Below are 19,333 nucleotides of genomic sequence, written 5' to 3' on the forward strand. Positions count from 1 at the left end.
ATTCTTCAAACCTACTTTTCCCATTTCGTCATACACCATGCAAACATGACTTGTTCAAGCGAACAATTTTAGTTTTCTTCCGGTTCACAATGTAAAAGGGTTTTGTTTTCTTCAATCTTTCTCTCTCGCGTCCTCATTACGTTGCGAATGAGGCGATTTTATCATACACAACGTAAGCGGTTTGATCAAACGTCAACATGGCGGCTTGTCAAACCTTCAAACACCCCTGTACACAACATAAATGGCTTTAAGGAAAGGGATATTTCGCTTGGTTTGTCAAGCCGCTTGTGTGGTGCTTTTCGCTCTTAAGCACATCTGCATTTGCTGCTAAATATTCAAAATGTTATCGATATTTTTTTCATTCCATCGTTATATTTTCAACTTATTTTAAACTTGCAAAATGTCGGTAACGAATGGAGAGAACACGCATTGTTCGATCATAAGGATATTCATATTGATTTCTCATTAGATCCAGAAAATTATAGGAAAAGTTTTTAAATGAAAAGATTCTTCAGGTTCATATAAGTTTCCCAATTAAAGAAAAATATATCTAAATTACTAATATTGCTCTTTTCTAATACTTCAGTAGAACGTATATTTAGTAGTTTAAAAATGTGTAGGACTGACTTGAGGACCAGATTGAGCACTGATATAGTTGCAGCAATATTATATACAAACCAAGGCATAAAAAATAACGGTGATTCATTTTTGCGCCGCAAGAACAAATAACCAATTGAATTGGAGAATGTAATTAATTTTTATACTAAGTACCTGTAAATACAAGTAGTATACAGGTCACAATACTCATATCTGTAATAAGAAAATTTTGAGTAATTTGTTCGGATTTTGAGGATTTTTCGTTAGTTTTTGAGGAAGTTGGTAATTTTTTTGTGGCAACACTGACATGAAAACAAACTTCTTTCTGCGTAGGCGGCCTTCGTCCGCGCTTGCATAGTAGAATTCTCCTTTCTGTGTTGCCGGAAAAGGAGGGCAGAACTTTTCGTTTGAAAACCGAAATAATGCATATAACAGAAATCGAAATCGGTTGAAAACCGAAATAATGTGTAAATGCACAGTCTCCATATTCGCAAATTCGGTGCCCCATCCTAAGCTAAATTTTCGAAGAAACCATGGGTCTAAAATCAATTTGGAGTTTGCTAAATTTCGGAGATAGGTTTCGAAGAAAATGTTAAAATTTTCACTGTTGCGCCCTCTTCTGGAAGTTTTAAGAAAATGATATAGCACAATTTTATGCAAAATTTAAGCACATCTTTACAACAGTATAGCAAAGTGCTAAGAAATCTTTTTTTGGCAATTTAGCAAACTCAAAATTGATTTTAAATCCATGGTCCATGTGCATTTCTATATGGCGCCACTCAGCTGCTCACCGCCCACCGCCCACCGCTCAGCCACTCTTTGCGTGGCCTCGGCCTTATACGGTTGACAAACGGGCTCGCTTATTTGCATAGGCAGCCTTTATTTGCTTTAACTCATGCATTTTCCTCTTTGAAATGTACATAAGCAGCCGAACAAATGGACGAACTTTTTGGGAATAAACTTGGATCCGTCGAATTTTCGATGACAATACTGGTAAAAACGGCCAGCTGTTGTCTTTTGTGCAAGTAAACAAACAAAGTAGGCGAGTTTGGCGTCCGCGGTAGCCAAGTGGTGAGAATTGCGTGCTAAAAGCCTGTAGCTGCCAGGTTCGATCCTCGGTTGGAGCGATTGCGAAAAAAATTTTTGTTTTTATTATTTATTTTATTTTTTTATATTTTAATTGATCTATATATTTAATTTAATTTTATTTTATTTTCATTTGCTTTATTTATATCACATTGTTAATATACTAATAGTTAATTAAAATTTTTAGAGTTGAATTTTATTAAAAAGTCAACAACAACTAACTGAAAGCAACGTTAAAAAATATAGAACTTATAAAAAAATTAATAAAAACGAAATAAATGAAAATTCTACTGGCCGCGGGTCTCGAATCCACGACCTTGCGGCTTGTTTATCCGCATTACTGTCGTCTGTAAGGGTAAAATTATTGTGCGCATTAATGTGCTAGACTAGCTTATACACGCGGGTTTCACCCCACGTTTTTATACAATTATGAAAAATAATTTAATGATGTTATATTTTATTTCTGTGCCAATTTTGTTATATATAGCTCGTTATTTTTTAAGCGAGTTAAGGTACTTAGGCCGTTTAAAACTATGAAATTATAAAATCTCGTCTGCGCGCTGGGCATACGAAAGATATCAATCCCTCTAAGTTTACCTTAAAATGGTTCCAGGGATACGACGCGTGAACGTGTAACCTTCTTGGAGGTGCCACGGCGGGTTCTAATATTTCCACCTCAAATTTAGTAACCTGGCCTTGATAAAATACCACTCCTCATTACTGTAGCAAATGCCTCAAGAGGTATGTATGCATCATGACAGCTTCACATTACAAGGCCGAACCCGGCTCTCCCTTTTCCATTAAATGAAATTTTTTTCAGTCAGTACGGCACTTATAAAATAAATCTCCATAACAAATTTAAAATACTTCCAGAAATTTTCTATCCTTCCAGAGATATGTATTAAGAAATTTTTAGTATGTATGGGAGGCGACATGCCTCCCTTTTTAACACACACATTTTTTTCATGACCAATTGATACATTTTGTATACGCAACTCCATACCAAGCTCGAGTATTCTTCCACAAAACCCTTCCGGGGATATGTGGCATGAAAAAGTCAATTTGTACAGGAAGTGTCACGCCCCTTTTTCTTATAACCCTAATCTTCTTCCATGAATTTAGAATTGATTTTACATACCCCAGTACCAAGTCCCAGTACTCTACCATGAACACCTCTAGAGATATGCAGTATAAAACAGTAAATTTGTACGGGAGGTACCATGCCCCCTTTTCGAATAACACAAATTTTTCTAAATGAGTATGGAATTCATTTTGTATACACATCTCGGTGCCAAGTTCCAGTCCTGTGCAATAAATACCTCCAGAGATAAGCAACATAGAAAAATCAATTTGCATGGGAGTTGCCACACCACCTTTTCCAATAACTCTCATTTTTCTCCATGAGTATGGTATTAGTTTCACATACATACATACATATGCATTTCCATACCAAGTTTGAGTACTTTACCCCAAACATTTGAAGAGATATGCAATATAAAACTTTCAGTCAGTATGGGAGGTGCTACGCCTCTTTTCCAAAAACGTCCATTTTTCTCCGTGAGTATGAATATGATTTCACACAGTGTTGGCAAAATTTTAATCTAATTAACGATTAAAAATTAACTATTAAAATGTTAATCGCATTTGACGATTAGCATTAATTAGTCGTAATCAACTGTACGATTAATGATACAATTTTTTTAATCGTTAATAGCTGGCAGCGATTACGATTAATTAATTTTAATCATTAATCGTTAATCCAATTAAAAATAAAATCTGATTAAGCTGTCTAGTTTCTCCGAATTTGAAACCAAACACCAGTTATAGTAATTATTTTGTGTTTTACGCTTTTAAAACGTACATAATATAAAAAAATTATAATTATTGTTATTAGTAACACATTAACTGGGAAATTTTACAAACCTAGTTTGTAAAATGTTTGTTGGTATAGATCTTAGTGAAAATGCACACCAAATTGCTCAGATTGATGAGGAAACCCGACTTAGCCATACCGGATTAAGTTGCTTTGTGTGCACAGGTAAATTCCAGCATAAATTAATTAATCACCAAACCTACTTGATCAAATTAAGAGCTAATGATTAAAAATTAATTTTTTTAATCACGGTTACGATTAACTGTTTAATCAAATTAAAATTAATCATGATTAACTGTAATCAGATTGAATTTAGCCGAATTAACTAATTGATTAAAAAATCAATCGATTAATGCCAACATTGATTTCGCATACATATCTCTGTACGAAGTTCCAGTTTTCTGCCTCATATATTTCCAGAGATATGTATATAATATGAAAATTCCAATTTGTATGGGAGGGGCCTTAAGTTATCGAAATTACTTTCAGTCTAATACCATCCTTGCGAAATCCATAGTAAGTGTACCAAATTTCGTTCTGATCGGGAAACCGGTTAAGGAAGTAGCCTATTTTTCAAACCAAGTCATAAACCATCCGTGGGAAAAATTTCATTTTCAAACAGGTGGCAATTCTTAAAAATGTAGCCTATTTTCTAATCTAGGTCATAAGCTATCTGTGTGCAAACTTGCATGAAAATTAGTTCAGTCATTTTAATTAAAATTAAAATTAACTTTTCTAACAGGGGGCAACTCCTAAAATAGTAGCCTATTTTCCAACGTAGGTCATAAGCTATCTCTGTGTCAAATTTCATGCAAATCTGTTCAGTCTTTTCCGCTTATTAATTAAATTAAACTTTTTTAACAGGTGGCAACTCTTCTAAAAATTAGCCTATTTTACACTGTGGGTCATAAGCTATCTGCTTGCAAAATTTCATGCAAATCCGTTGAGCCGTTTCCGCGTATTAATTTAATTGAACTTTTTTAGCAGGTATAGTATAGCAGATAAAGTATGCTATTTTCCAACCTAGCTCATAAGCTATCTGTGTGAAAACTTCCATGCAAATCAGTTCACTCATTTCCGCGTATTAATTAAATGAAACATTTCTAACAGGTGGCAACTCTTAAAAAAGACTAGCATATTTTCCAACCTAGGTCATAAGCTATCCGTGTGCAAATCCGTTCAGTCGTTTCCGCATATTAATTTAAAGTAAAATTTTTAATAGGTGGCAACTCTTAAGAAAAGTAACCTATTTTCCAATCTGTGTCATAAGCTATCTGTGTGCAAATTTTCATGCAAATCCGTTCAGTCGTTTCCGCATATTAAATAAATTAAGCTTTTTTAACAGGTGGCAACTCTTAAAAAAATAGCCTATTAACCATTATGGCCCATAAGCTATCTGCGCACAAAATTGCATGCAAATCCGTTCAGTCGCTTCCGCGTGATGATTTCCCAAACATACAAACTTTCACATTTATAATATTAGTAAGATTATCTGCATAAGCATGCCCGTCTGTCTTGCGTTTTAGGCTGCAGTGCTTAAAGCTAGCGACACATTTTAATGGTTCCTCGACGAAAACTTGTACTTTGTGCCAAAAAATGTGTGGGAAGTCATAATTCTCAAAAGTTCTGCCAAATCCAGGGACCGAAAATAACGATTATTTTGGAAATTTCAACTCAAAAAATCACACTGGAAGAGAAATGCTACGTGCATAAGGAGTAAACCAATATATTTCTTATTACTCGGAATATCTTCAGCGGCACTGATTTTCATTTTTTAATTTTTACATGTAAAAATCAAGTTTAATCATTATTTTTTGAGTGTTATTTTTTACTCAGAAAATAATCGTTTGTTTTGAGTTTTATTTTTTGCTCGGAAAATAATCGTTACGTTTTAAGTTTTATTTTTTGCTCGGAAAATAATGGTTGCCTTTTAAGTTTTATTTTTTGCTCGGAAAATAAGGTTACGTTTTAAATTTTATTTTTTTGCTCCGAAAATAATGGTTGTTTTTTGAGTGATTATTTTCCGAGCAAAAAATGAAACTCAAAACATAACGATTATTTTCTGAGTAAAAATAAAACTCAAAAAATAATCGATATGTTTTGAGCAAAAAAATAAAACTCAGTTAATAACGATTAAAGAGTGATTTTTATAATAAAAGTTATAACCGTTCCGGTCCCTGGCTAAAACTAACCAGAGCGAGCTAATTTTTGCAGTAAAAGCAAGGATAATTGAGTATTGGAAAGTCCTGTACGTTCAAAGCTAGTGCAGAAAACAAGAGTAAGAATTTTTTAACTAATTAAATTTAAATGGGGTAATGTTCACTGCTCAGTGTATTTAAGGGGTTAATTTTTTTAAGGTTTTGGACATTTAGCATTATTTAATAAGGCAGTGAATGTGCGTCTATACCCAGTGGGAAAATTTTATGTATAGTAATCGAAAAAATAATCAGTAAAACAACCCTTTTCACATTCGAAAATGCATTTGTTTTCCCAGGGCGATGCCCTAAGAAAAGTGGGGCATTCAATTTTGCATTACCTAGTATCGAGAAATGAATGTGTTTTAATATGAAATTTTTGAATTGATTAGGATGCTGATTACATAGTTAGCAGTAGGTAATATTATCGAGAACTCATAGGAAATACATTATATTATTTATCACGCATCTAATGTTTTTCCTAATAAATATTGTAGTTAGATTCAATATTTTTATTTGATTAACATATAAATATGACAAAAAAATAATGTTATTCATATAAAATTCATAATTTATGCAAGATAGATATTAGCATAATAAATCATATACGTCGTTACGACTTATGGTTATCTTATCTGTAGTATGAAATAGCGTTATCTTTCTAGGGTCAATGAATGTCAAAGGCCGTTAACCCGGGATTACCGATTTTTTCCTAAATTTCTTTAATGCCTACATAAATATGTAAAAATAAATGTGATTTTTATTTTTGTATTAATGTACGAGTATGTTTAATAAACTACCAGTGAATTGTAAAATGTTAGCGCCTAACAAAAGTGTACTGAAATGTACCTACTTTGTAGCGCTGAAAGCCGCGGATGCGGATGCAAATGTGAATGTTAAGTATTTTTAAGAAACAATAAGGTAGTAAATTAAGTTATTTAGGCAAATAAAAAATGGAAAAGTTAGGAATTTTTAATAATGTTTATTTTTTTAGTACTTGAATTTAAAAAGTGGGAACATTATATTTAATAAAAAGTAATGAGGATTACATCGGGGCTGAAAATGTCGGATTTATCCTGCCGACTTTCATCTTCACTTAAGAATCTAGCATAATGGTGAGATCGTTGTTTAAACGGCGTTTACAAGCCAAACCAGATGTGTCAGGTTTTTCTAAAGCTTTTTAAAAAGAATTCTTCTTTCTCATTCCTTTGGCTGTTTCAGAACCTGTAACGTCATCAACGTTTTTCGATTTTAGTTTTTGTAATTCATTTTTAATACTTTCTTCTGCGACTTGTTTGAAAAATTTGTGCTTATAGCGAGCTAAATAGGTGGATATGAAAAATAAATTATTATTTTCCAGGAACGGAAATTTTGAACAAAATTCTGTTTTCAAAGATTTTTTATCAAAGTTGATAAATATGTCATTTGATCAGTTTTGTTACACAAATACTCCCACGACCATAGACAAAAAATATTGGCCACAATTTGTCGTTTTGTTTGCCATATACAGTAAAACCCGCTTAAGTACCTCACGAAAAATGTCAGCTTTTTAAGGTATTTAGGCGATTTGGGTACTTAAAAGAACCCTCTTAAGTACCTCGATGCGGGTACTTAAGCAGACATAATTACTGATGTAGTTACATCTTGTTAACTTACATAAATACTTGAATAACAACATTTAATGAAGAATAAATAGTTTAAAACTAAAATCGTAGCATTATGTAAATACATAAACATGTAAAGAAAAACTTTTTACAAGAATTAAATGGTTATTGTTAATTAAATTTTGTACCAAATTCACAATAATATTGTTTGCCACTTATGTTTATTTATTAATGTTTTAGATTTTTCAATCAATTAAAATGCAGTTCATTCCCTAACAAATACCTTATAAACCTAAGCTTAAGATTTTGTAGAACACTTAAAAAAATCATCACAATTTCAAACTTTTTTCTCATAAGTGTTTTTTGAGTATACAGTTTTTTAGCCCATTCAATTATAGTGTAATAATGTGCAAGTTTCAAGTGGCTAAAAGTTACCGTTGATGTTTTAGAATTTTTTTACTGAAGGTGTGTGGCACTGCTACTGAATGAATTTCAAAATACATAAATATTTTAAGGAATTTTAAAAGAGCACTTAAAAGGGGAAAATTATAAGTATAATTGTAAATGGGGCATGAAAAATTGAGGTACTAAGGCGGGTTGGGTACATAAGCGGGGAGGTACTTAAGAGAGGGATTTTCTTCAGAATACATTAAAAAATTCATGGTGTCCAAAAATGTTGGTTACTTAAGCGGGTTAGGCACTTAAGAGGGGGGGTACTTAAGCGGGTTTCACTGTATACGTTTTATCGGTGCACTTGCACAACATTCGCATTCGCAAAAGCTCTGCATCGATTATTGCGAATGTTAAAATTAATGCGGCAGCTCTGCGGTTGCGAATGCGAATATTCGCAACAACCCTGGTCCGAACACTGTAAGCAATTGAGAACAGTTTTTTATAAAAGCGCGCATGATTTTTGTTTTTACAAGAAAATCTTGTTTTGCCCCATTTTTGATAATTTGTTTTAAATGAATCTGAAGCCCTGAAAATTTCTAAATAATAATAATAATATTTTTTTACGTTACAAACTAATATTTTATTTTGCGTTTTCGCTAAATACAAAGCATATTAAATAAGGTTGCCATCAACCCGCTTGCGATTTTAACGCAAGTAACGTTTTCACAAAACGGCGCATACAAAAATTTAGTCCAATGCAGTGCTGCCAGGTCATTGAAGTGAGAAATCGTCAGTTTGGCTCTCAAAAATCGTAATTTGCATGTAAAAATCGTCAACATATAAAAAATTTTAATAAATATTACCATGAAGCTCCTTTAGTTTTTTTTATCATTTTATTCTAGATTCTGATTGCTATACGTAAAAAATAAGAAGTTTTTTTTTACGAATTTTTGAAATTCGCATTACTTTTAACAAAAATATTGTTCATTGCAATAAAATCACATTTTCATCTTCATTTTTTTTCCAACTGCAACTTAAATATGTGCATTCAAAACTGTTCGTACTTACATGTTTTGCAAAAGAACTTATTCATAATTCCCTTCGCTCAATAAAATATGTACCAGTACACAAGGTACAACGCCAAAATTACGAATTTGATCGCCAAAAACTGCACAAATAGTGATGAAACAAAGAACAAAACTACTTATCGATAACTTAGTGCTGCCACATGATATAGTTTCGATACGACAATTATGTATTAGCAGAAATGGTAAACTCTCAATAGGTGTTTACACTGCAATCTTTAGTTGTCTGTGTAACTATCTTCAAAGTTGGGAACCAGCCAAATTTGCACATAAAGAAAAATCGTCATTGCGTCACAAAAATCGTCAAATCGTCATGCCAGTAAGAAATCTTCAAAATGACGACCAAATCGTCAACCCGGCAACACTGGTCCAATGACGTATTACTTGGTTTATTTCAAAAAATTTAAAGACTTGTGACCATGTATGTAATCTTACTATCTTACTAATATTATAACTGTGAAAGTTTGTATGTTTGGATGTTTGGGAAATATCACGCGGAATCGACTGAACGGATTTGCATGAAATTTTGTACGCAGAGAGCTTTTGGCCAGATTGGTTAATAGGCTACTTTTCTTAAGAGTTGCCACCTGTTAAAAAAGTTTAATTAAATTAATACGCGGAAACGACTGAATGGATTTGCATGAAATTTTGCAAGCAGATAGCTTATGACCTACAGTGGGAAATAGGCTAATTTTTTGGAAGAGTTGCCACCTGTTAAAGAAGTTTAATTAAATTAATACGCGGGAACGACTAAACGGATTTGCATGAAACTTTGCACACAGATAGCTTATGACCTAGGTTAGAAAGTAGGCTACTTTTTTTAAGAGTTGCCACCTGTTAGAAAAGTTTAATTTAATTAATACGCGGAAATGAATGAACTGATTTGTATGGAAGTTTTCACACAGATAGCTTATGAGCTAGGTTGAAAAATAGGCTACTTTTTTTTAAGAGTTACCACCTGCTAAAAATGTTTAATTAAATTAATACGCGGAAAAGTCCGAACGGATTTGCATGAAATTTTGCAAGCGGATAGCTTATGACCTATGTTGGAAAATAGGCTACTATTTTAAGAGTTATCACGTATTAGGAAAGATTAATTAAATTAATACGCGTAAATTACTGAACTGATTTGCATGAAAGTTAGCACACAGCTAGCTTATGACCTAGACTGGAAAATAGGCTCCTTTTTTAGGAATTTCCACCTGTTCGAAAATGAAATTTTGCTCAAAGATGATTTATGACCTGGATTGAAAAATAGGCTACTTCCTTAACCGGTTTTCCGATCAGAACGAAATTTAGACTGAAAGTAAGTCCGATAACTCAAGGCCCCTCCCATACAAATTGGAATTTTCATATTACATACATATCTCTGGAATCATTTGTGGGAGATAACTGTGGTATAGTGAATGTATGTGAAATCCAATGTTGGTATTAATCGATTGATGTTTTAATCAGTTAGTGAGTTCGATTAAATTCAAGCTGATTACAGTTAATCATGATTAATTTTAATCTGACTAAACAGTTAATCGTAACCGCGATTAAAAAATTAATTTTTAATCATTAACTCTTAATTTGATCAATTAGGTTTGGTGATTAATTAAGTTAAGCTGGAATTTCCCTGTGCACACAAAGCAAGTTAATCCGGTATGCCTAAGTCGGGTTTCCTCATCAATCTAAGCAATTTGGTGTGCATTTTCATTAAGATACATATATACCAACAAACGTTTTACAAACTAGGTTTGTATAAGTTCCCAGCTTATGTATTAATTTTAATTTTTTTATATTATGTGCTTTTGTAAGCGTAAAACACAAAATAATTACTATAACTGGTGTTTGGTTTCAAACTCGGACAAACTATAGAAATTAATCAGATTTTGTTTTTAATTGGATTAACGATTAATGTTTTAAATTAATTAAACGTAATCGCAGCCAGCGATTAAGATTAAAAAAATGTTATCATTAATCGTAAAGTTGATTACGACTAATTAATTTTAATCGTCAAGTGCGATTAACATTTTAATCGTTAATTTTTAATCGTTAATCAGATTAACAGTTTGCCAACACTGTGTGAAATCATGTTCATATTCACGGAGAAAAATGGAGGTTTTTGGAAAATTGGCGTAGCACCTCCCATACTGACTGAAAGTTTCATATTGCATATCTCTTCAAATGTTTGGGGTAAAGCACTCAAGCTTGGTATGGAAATACATATGTATGTATGTATGTATGTATGTGAAACTAATACCATACTCATGGAGAAAAATGAGAGTTATTGGAAAAGTTGGTGTGGCAACTGCCATGAAAATTGATTTTTCTATGCTGCATAACTATGGAGGTGTTTATTGCAGAGGACTGGAACTTGGCACCGAGATGTGTATACAAAATTAATTTGCGTTATTCGAAAATAGGACATGGTTCCTCCCGTACAAATTTACTGTTTTATACTGCTTATCTCTAGAGGTGTTCATGGTGGAGTATTGGGACTTGGTACTAGGGTATGCAAAATCAATTCTAAATTCAAGGAAGAAGATTAGGGTTATAAGAAAAAGGGGCGTGGCACTTCCAGTACAAATTTACTTTTTCTTGCCACATATCCCTGGAAGTGTTTGTGGAAGAATACTGGAACTTGGTATGGAGTTGTGTATACAAAATGTATCAACTGCTCATGTGAGTTATTAAAAAAGAAGGCATGTCGCCTCCCATACATAACAAAAACTTCTTAATACATATCTCTGGAAGGATAGAAAATCTCTCGAAGTATTTTAAATTTGTTATGGAGATTTATTTTATAAGTGCCGTACTGACAGAATAAATTTCATTAAATGGAAAAGGGAGAGCCTGGTTCGCCCTTATAATCTAAATCTCTCTTGAGGTATTTGCTACAGTAATGAGAAGTGGTATTTTATCAAGGCCAGGTTACTAAATTTGCGTTGGAAATATTAGAACCCACCGTGGCACCTCCAAGAAGGTTACACGTTCACGCGTCGTATACCTGGAACCATTTTATGGTAAACTTAGAGGGATTGATATCTTTCGTATGCCTAGCACGCAGACGAGATTTTATAATTTCATAGTTTTAAACGGCCTAATTACCTTAACTCGCTTAAAAAATAACGAGCTATAACGAAATGGGCACAGAAATAAAATCTAACATCATTAAATTACTTTTCATATTTGCATAAAAGCGCGGGGTGAAACCCGCGGGTATGAGCTAGTACTTCTATATTGGCAGTAAGCTAACTTCTCAATGTGTAAGCATTCCGAAATTAAAGCGAGATAGTCTAGTACCGTTTTTGTGAAAGTATTGTGTACGTGAGTACCGTTTTTGTGCGTGTGTTGTGTACATGTTTATTTATATATGTGTTCCTTTTCTTTCGTACGTGTTTATTGATATATCTGTACTGTAATGTTTGCGGACGGTACTAGCGCTTACTGCCAATATAGGAGTATTACATATGGGACGTTCCATACCCAAACGGACGGGGTTGATATGTTTCAAATTGTTACGGTTGATGCATAAACATAAATAATAAATAAGTATGAAATTTGAGCTTGACTAATACATTTTTATAAACTTTACAGCACAGAAAAAAAAACAAATGGATTTAATAGTTTTCGAAATATCTCGAGAACGGGGCAAGGAAAAAATTTGAAAGAATCACACATACACAATGGTAGCTCTGAGTATTGCGCAATATTTAAGTACAAAATTGTGGGGTGCACTCTACAATAATTTGAATTATGATTTTTTTTTTACACAGAAGTTGAGTAAAATGAGTACAGTACGAATTTACAATTTTTTTATTTTTTTTAGAATTTTTATGAGTATGCAGTTTTGTAGCTCATTAAATTTTAGTAAGTTTTAAGCTACAGCAAAATTTCGTTGATTTTTATTTTTTATGCTGACGGCTTTTGCACTTTTTTCTTATGGAAGAAAATTAGCAAAACCGTTTTCATAGAAAAAATATAAAAATAACGCCGGTTTGCAGTCTGTTAAAACTTGCACTTTATTATACTAAAATTTAATGAGCTATATAAGTTTGTAATGTACTCATTTTACTCAACTTCGGTGTAAAAAAAATTCATAACTCAAATACTACTATCAGTGTTGCCAGAACTTTTTGGCCAACCGGCTAAATTGGCAAAAAAAAACGGCTAAACTGTTTCAACTAAATTTCACATGCTTTATTTAAATAAATCATAAGTAAAAAGACTAGTTCTTGGAGAGAAGTTGCAAGTTCAAGCTGGAAAACATTTTGCCAGCAAGAATTTGCAATTAGGAAAAACATATGATTGTGGCACATGGTTGAATTTTTTGTCGACGATAATTTGAATAAACAGGTTCGTCAAATTTAAAAATTTACAGCGATTTTAAAATGAAAAAAATTTAATTACTTTTGTTAATTCCAATGATTTGAAACGTACTCGGAATGCAATCTCGTCCAGAGTCGATATAGGAAACGCGACAGTTAGTACGGAAAAGTAATTGAAACGTATGGTGAAGAAAGTCGGGCTAGTAAGAAATATGCATGTATATCCTGTTTTTTGTCCCTCTTAAAGAATTGTAAAATTCTATATAAATTTCTTATGGTTGAAATGCAACCGTGGACACTAGCTGGCAGGGAAACTTGCAAGTTATTGCATATTTGCGATCGTGCTGAATTTTGCAAGTTTCTCTACCTGAGAGAAAATTTGGGAGCATTTTTTCTTATGCTGGATTTCCACTAGGCATTAAATGGCAAAAATGACAAATGACAAAGTCGGTCATTAAAAATAATCGTGTCATTACATTAAAAAAATAATCATTAAGATCATTTCCACATGGCTTCTTTTAAATGGCAGAAATTTTTTGTCATTTCAATGCCTAGTAGAAATTCGGCATTACTAACTGATATTTTGAGTGATAATTTTCACTATATCCAAACATAAACGCGTGTTAAGCAAACAGTGAAACAATTTGTTATTTTCTAAGTTTGCGAATAAAACCTCACACTTAAATTTAAGTCTTTCATAACAAACATTTTATGAAGAAAATCCCCGTTACGGCCTTCTTTGGAAAAAAATATATTCGTTTAAAATAAAAATAAGCGAAATCGGCCCAATTTTATATAACCCTGTCTCAGCGATAAGGCTAGTAACCATTTCTAACAGATTTTGGATCGCTTAGTCAAAAATGGAAACACATACATATATTTGAATTATAACCCTTCGATGGTAACGTGGTATATAGTTACACCAATGGTCACGATCGTAGACCATTTTTATTTTGAAATAGGACAAATAATTATGAGAATATAAATGATAATATAGCAAAAATACATTTTCGGAACGTTTCTAAATCGCATGGAATAGATTTTAAGACAAAATATTTTTAATTTAAAAAAAGAACCAAAAGAAACAAACTGCATCCAGTTTATAGTGTTTTTGAGAACATACATACAATTAATTGAAGAAATATATTTATATATTGAAAACAATGAACAATCTGTTTTTCATCGTAACAAAGCATTAAAACATTTCACCTAAAAGCCCAAAAGCAAAATTAAATTTAAAAATAAATTAATTAGAGGCCACTGAAATTAGGAAAATTTTACTCACTTACACCAAATGTGCAGGCATTCCTCAGGCGCGTTTTGCCAGTAAGTCTCCCACAACTCACACATGCCCTTCTGGAATATTTATTCTTACTTCGAGGGCAGATATGAAAACGTCCGACATAATTTGCTGTGGGTGGAGAAAACATAGCAGCGCTCTTTTCCGATTGGCAGTTCGTCCAACCGTCTCAAAAACAGTGTAAAATTCTTGGGCGTCTCCACTTATCTATTTTTTTAGTTCTGACATAGTTTTGTCTAACAGTATTGTTTTAACTTCATGAGTATGAAAAGTTAGTAAATATTACTTACTTTACCTATCAAAATAATGAATTTAAAATATAATGTTGAAGCAAAAGCTAAAACGCCATGGGTCACGGGGTCTACATATGTAGACCAGTTATGTTTCAGCCGTAATACAATTTCCAATCGCTCCCCCTAAGCGCACCTAATACACTGATTATGTGAGCAGACATATTAGCAACAGCTACTGAAAAGCGCAACTATCTTAAGAAAGAAAATTAAAAGATAGTACTATTTTAAAAGAAAGGTCTACGATCGTAGACCACTTAACCATTGTAGGGTTAAGAAAACAAAGTAAATAGCAAAATCGGCTAAAAACGGCTAATTTTTTTTTACAAAACGGCTAACAAATCGGCTTCCGGCTAAACCGGAATTTCTCCGGCTGTTTGCTATCGCAACCGGCTAAATCTAGCCGGAAAACGGCTAAACTGGCAACACTGAACGCTACCGCAAATAAATTTTAGAAAAGTCGAGAGTCGAAAGTAAGAAGTCTCCTTCTGAGTTGTAGTGCGCAGCTGTGACCTACCTACTTGCTTTGTTTTCTTCAAGGATACATTGTAACGTCAAGTTTAGCATTTACCAAAAAAGCAATCGTTTCTGTTGAACCACTTTGTGATGAGTTTTCTGTTGAAACGATTCAGTTTTTTATCGTTAAGGTATTTATCAAAATAATTCTATTTTTGTTTTAAACGAAAAGAAATTCAATCGTTAACACTGAAGCTGTAGCATGTATTTAGGCGCTAGGTGGTAACAGTGAGCTGCCAATGGCATACAATAATTGTGTTCGTGTACCTGTTAATTGTTCAAAGTTAACCAAACCTTTCAGGTTTTTTGCGTTCGCGTACCAGTGTTGCCAGCTCAAGGGTACGAACATCCCATTCTCCTTCGAAAAACGCCCTGTTTATCACATTTTAAAATTCGAAAATCCCATTTATGAATATTAAATATTAAGAGTTTTTAAGAACAATATATATAAAGAGAAGATACAGTGACTCAAACAAATGACCACGTGTTGATTTTTTTTAAATATTCGTAAGGTTTATCGAGATAACTTTTTTTGGTATTTTTCTATAAAAATACCGTCCGAGGTTTAACCGAAATCATATCACAGATTCACACTTTATATAAAATTTAGGAAAACTCAACAAATTTTCGTAAAAAATTCAGTATTTTTTAATCGAATGGCCTTATTCATAAAATATAAAATAGGTTTAAAGAGCTTTGCAGAGTGACATTTTCATACAAATTTTCGCTTTATAAAGCAGTTAAAATGTTCTTTATTTTTTATGAATTTGGGTGTAAATCTTTAAAACATTTTTGGGTATGCAGTTTTATAGCCCCAACAAATTTAGTGTAATGAAGTGCAAGTTTCAAACGGCTTTAATATGAAATCCATGCTTTTATGGGAAAAAGTGCAAAACTCCTATGTGTCTTCAATAGTGACTCAATCCACCAGTCACAAAATACTGCCGTCACAAGCGTTTTTTTTTTTTCAAATATAATAATGCCACAAAAGCATAAAATGGACCTTATCATTATATACTAACTACATTCGAGAAAGCCGCTATGCAAGAAATATTTTGATATAAAGTTTGTCTAAAATGGAAAACGAATCCATCCACTCAGAGAGGCGGGTGTCGTGATTGTCTCAGCCGTCACTCTTGGGGAAAATGAAAATTTTCTGTGTAAATCATATAACTAAGTTTTCTACTTTATTGGTTTCGTGTTAAACTGATATTTGAACTCAGATGTTAATAGTTTGAAATGCCGAATCGAGGGTTAAAAGGAAATTAATTAAAGTTTGAGGTAAAACAAGTTTAAATGTCCCACCTGTCACGTTGGAATTAACAACAAATAAAAAAAAATAATAGAACCATAAGATTGTATTTAGCTAAAAATCCCATAATGAGACGCAAAATACCACGCGCCCTTTTATGGTGCGAAAATCCCAAATTATGGGCGAAATCCCACGAGTTGGCAACACTATCGCGTACGCAAAAAACTTGTAAAGTAGGGGAAATTGAGAGAGCAAAGTGACATTTCATTTTGAGGGGAAGCTGCTGGTTTCTGCCAACAGCAATTTGCCAACAGGAAAACAGCTGATCAAAAACAGCTGGTTGGAATGTACGCAAATCACAATTTGATGGTTTGGAAGTTAAAAATGACAAAATGCGAGTAATTTAACTTGTAAGAAGTAAGTAGTTATTTGTTTAATTAATAAACTGTGTCAGGATAACACTTTGTGATGAGTTTTCGTACGTTTTATATTTTACACTTTTGAATGTAAACAACAATTATATTACCTGTTCGTCTAACTTGTAAGTTTCTGCAAATTTCCTGTTCGCGTACTGTTTTGAATATTTTTCTCTTGTGAGAGAACTGGTGACATTTCGGCGGAGTTTTGCTGTTGGATGTTTTTTACTGGAGCTTTTAAACGAACGCACCTAGTAACAACTTTTCGTTGATTTATTTCGTTTCAACGTTAACGATTGAGTTTTGTTTCGTTAATTTGGATCTGAAACGTAACGAAATTATTTCGATTAGTTATTTTTTCGCACCAACAAAACGAAATCGATTCATATAGTTAGTTGAGCTCTCTTCTTTTCTTACTTGATGGCTTCGCTTGTTTTTCATTCACAATAGACGTCAGCTGACCCGTTTTGGTCAGTGTAGTTATCCAAATTGCCCTTGATTCGCATTAATTTTGGGAATTGGGTCTAGGATTTAATACTGATCAACTGCACTTAATTCCCGAGATAGTTCCCAATTAACAAGTTAATCAACGCGGTCGTCTCTCTATGCTATAAGTATGACTTTCTAAACGACAGTCATCCTAAACTAACCACTAATCTAATGCAAGGTAAGTTAACAGTCCAAACAGGAAATTTCAAACTTTGTTTCCCATTGTTAATATAAACATTCACAAACAATTTTTTTTAACCTTTCAACATTTTTAAAACACTTTTAGATGATTTCCGGAAAGTCCGCTTAAAGTACATTTTAAGTACATTTTAAGAATTAATACCGGGGACAGACATCTGGTATTTGTATTCTGGTAAATTTATATTGGTTAACAAAATACTACCATGGTCACAGAAATTAACTTAGTATTTCTGAGTCAATTCTTATGTTTTTGAAGAACAACTCATAAACATAAAAATGTACAAAATAATGCAAAAATTGCTATATATTGCATCAACACTTGCGGTATAAACTTTTGGATTTAATCGCGCAAAAATGTCAATGATTTTTTCATAAATAAAATACTCATTCACAATGAGAATACCACAAAATTACAACCTTCGGAAAGTTGTATTCTTTCTGCAAAAAATACTAGGTTGCTCACGTGGTATTTTGAAGAATATTATAATATTTGGTGACAGACATATGGTATTTTGGAAAAATTCTACGAAGAAATACCAGATGTCTGTCCCCGGTATAAGGCAGCTTTGCAGTAAGTGTTGCTGTTTTGTGAAGACTCACAGCCGTATGAATAAAAATTAAGCAATTTTTTTTGAATATTTCGGACTTTTTACTCCATTTATTCAAATAAATTTAAGTAAACGGTCTGAATTTGTAAGAAAAGGCGATGGCTTAGTTTTTCATTCGTACAGTCCATAGGATAAAGAAATAAATTAAATGAAAAATGACACTGAAGATGGCACAACGCCGAAACCGGTTTGTCACCAAACCAAATTTGAAAGGGATGACGGAAATTCGTTCCAAAATACATCATACACCCACCCTGTCGGAAACAACAACAACCAAAAAGGAAATAAATTACATATATGAAATAAAATTAAATTAAGTTAAACTTAAAAAAATTATGGACGTACTAATTTAATAAAATAAAACGTAGTTAAATTAATTTGAATTTAGAGTTTCTTAACGTTTGCATGCAGTAAATAAAACTATGAATATGCCATACATATGTATACCAAGGCAAATATAGACCTGTAATGATTTATTTTTTATGTGATATTTGCTTTATCAAGAGCGACGAAGGTTATTGGTGTACGAAAATAAAAAAAAATGTGACAATAAATTTCACACTGATAACGTGTGACAAAAAAGTTCTTTGGTGTTAGTTTTTGGATATCACATATGAAACAGTGTGACACGAGTGGGGACCGACTACAGAAACCAGTTTATCAGTGCAATAACTGATACAAAATTTATTAAATTTTTTGACACATTATTTTTTTATGATATTACTTGTACCGCATTGGGATTTACACATTGAATGTGTATATGCACACAACAAAAAATAAAACAATATAAATATATACGGAAAATTAAAGTGATTTTTGATTTCGTCATGATTTAAACAAACTTGGCCGTTAATTCTTCAGTGAGAGATGACTATTTTTTTATTTTAGGGCTGGTAGAAAATCGAAACTTGTCTGATATTTTATGGGGCAGAAAATTACCGGATATTTGGATTTTTTATTTATTTTTATTTATCCGGGTCCATTCGGGGTTTTCGGGATCTCTCAGGTCCAAAGTACCTTAAATCCAAAATTTGCGTATTTATAAATGGCTAAAATATAAATTACAAAAATTACCGATTACTGTCTGCTGAAAAATTTTAATCAGACGCCTTTTC

General features: G+C 32.7%; 1 protein-coding gene across 1 annotated transcript in view; it reads left to right on the forward strand.

The window, feature by feature from the left end:
• LOC118745425 (fibulin-2) overlaps window positions 1-19,333 on the forward strand; it is a 108,321-nt gene that overhangs the window by 18,222 nt on the left and 70,766 nt on the right. The gene's annotated exons all lie outside the window — the stretch shown is intronic.

The sequence above is a fragment of the Rhagoletis pomonella genome, unplaced genomic scaffold (assembly GCF_013731165.1).
Source record: "Rhagoletis pomonella isolate Grant_MI unplaced genomic scaffold, Rhpom_1.0 Rhpom_scaffold_00009, whole genome shotgun sequence".
In the NCBI taxonomy this organism is placed as follows: Eukaryota; Metazoa; Arthropoda; class Insecta; order Diptera; family Tephritidae; genus Rhagoletis; species Rhagoletis pomonella.